The sequence below is a fragment of the Empidonax traillii genome, unplaced genomic scaffold (genome assembly GCF_003031625.1).
Source record: "Empidonax traillii isolate 1590-97213 ecotype Southwest subspecies unplaced genomic scaffold, ASM303162v1 scaffold3973:size10446, whole genome shotgun sequence".
Lineage (NCBI taxonomy): Eukaryota > Metazoa > Chordata > Aves > Passeriformes > Tyrannidae > Empidonax > Empidonax traillii.
In genome coordinates, this window is record NW_020959166.1 from 8,675 (window position 1) to 10,446 (window position 1,772).

General features: G+C 60.6%; 2 long non-coding RNA genes across 2 annotated transcripts in view; one reads left to right on the forward strand and one right to left on the reverse strand.

The window, feature by feature from the left end:
- The window catches only part of LOC114072785, an 8,372-nt gene extending 7,510 nt beyond the window's left edge, over positions 1 to 862 (reverse strand). The window contains exons 1-2 of the long non-coding RNA XR_003574233.1: positions 390 to 862; positions 68 to 141 (exon numbers count right to left, since the gene is read on the reverse strand). This is a non-coding gene — a long non-coding RNA (uncharacterized LOC114072785). The remainder of the gene's footprint in view (positions 1 to 67; positions 142 to 389) is intronic.
- Positions 859 to 1,660, forward strand: LOC114072784. The gene is made up of 2 exons (XR_003574232.1): positions 859 to 952; positions 1,412 to 1,660. It is a non-coding gene; the product is annotated as an uncharacterized LOC114072784 (long non-coding RNA).
- Positions 1,661 to 1,772: the final 112 nt, after the last annotated feature.

A 1,772-nucleotide genomic window follows, 5' to 3' on the forward strand; every position in this document is an offset into this window, starting at 1 on the left:
GTGACACCCTGCCCCAGTCCATCCCATGGGTGACACCCACTGTGTCACAAAGGGCCCTGTGACACACTGCAGGTACCTGTGCTGCCCTGCGGAAGCGGCCACGGGCACGGTCCTGTTCTTGTGTCCGGTCCTGGCCTGGATCTGGCAAAGAACAAGCTCTGTCAGAGCTGAGGGGCTGCGGGACAGCCCGGAGAACACAGCCCAGCCCGGCGCTCCACAGGCAGGGCCAGCCCCGGGATGCCCAGTGCATGGAGCTGCTGGGGGATCAGCCACGGGCCCTCTTCCCCCTCCCTACCCTAGCCATGTCCACAGGGGATGGGATGGGATGGGATGGGATGATGCCCATCTGGCTGCAGCCACCAGCCCTGTGGCCCAGCTTTGCCACTCACCTTCCTGCAGGGGCTGGGGCTGCTCCATCTCTTCAGGCTGCTCTGCTGGGGCAGGCCCAGGGCCTTCCTTCTTTGATTTCTTCCTGAGCAGCCTGGCCAGGCTGAAGCGTCTCTCGGCCATCCTACAGTCGGGCCTCGAGGGCACCTGCTGCAGGGAATGGAGACGCCAGCAAAAAGCTCCGGGGCACGAAGTCCCAGAGCACGGCCTCGAGGGCACCTGCCGCAGGGATTGGGGACACCACACAAGAGCTCTGGGTCTCCAAATCCCGCGGTCTGGCCTCGAGGACACTTGCACTAATGAAAAACTACCAAAAACGCTCCGGGTTGGCAAGGAAAGAGTTGGCTACGCGGGGGCTCCGCACAGCACCGCTCTGTCCCGTCTGTCCCGTCGCAGGCTCCGAGGAGCACTGAGGCGTTGCCACATCAACACCAGTGCTTATATCATCCCGTGTCACAAAGGGTCCTGTTCCATCCCATCGGCAATGCCCACCGTGTCACAAAGGGCCCTGTGACACCCTGCCACCTGCCCTGGGGCCTCCCCCAGCCCGGCCTACCTGCCCCGGGTCAGAAGTCCCTTCTCCAAAGTAGCTAAGACAGCTGCACATGAACTTTAGGCACAGCTCAAAAACTAAGCAAAGCCTCCCTGCTGTGCCAGCCCACTCCTGCAGCAGAAAGAGCCCCCTCGGCTGCCGACGCAGCCACAGCGGGAAGGGCACGGGGCCTCCACAGAAGCTGGCACGGGCTCTTTGGGAGATGTCCCGGCTGGTGGTCATCCCAAACATGGGGCTGGGACACACAGAAGGAACGTGAGGGCAAGGGCACCAATGCTGCTCCAACCCCTTTGGCCGGGGCTGCATCAAAATCAGCAGCTCTGGCAAGTCCTCGCCCAGGGAGACCTGCCTCCACCCCGAGTCCTGGCAGGGCTGGTGCCCGACTCCTGCCCCAAAGAGCTGTGCCCCCGGGGGACTTCTCTGCCATAGGGCAGCCAAAACCAATGGGCACTGATGTCTGCACTCTTGCAGGGAGCTCTTGGGAGCAGCAGCTGCAACAATTGGTGCCAGGGCTCAGCATCTGTCAGAAGGCAGAAGCAGTTTCTCCTTGCGGGAATGATTTTCTCATGCAAGCGATGACCTGCAGCACCAAACCACCATCAGTTGCTCAGTTTCACAGGAAGATTAGACTGGTAACAGATCCTGTCAAGTTTCCTTGTGTTATTTGGACTTTTTTTCTTGCTTTCGGCAAAATAAAAGCTGCCCAGTCTGACGTTCAAAGCTCCAGGTGCTGTGTGTGTGGCTGCGACTCCCAGCTGATATCCAGGGCACTGGGGAGAGGTGAAGGGGATAGGGAGGACTCTGGGATCCAAACCTCTTCTGTGTCTCTGAG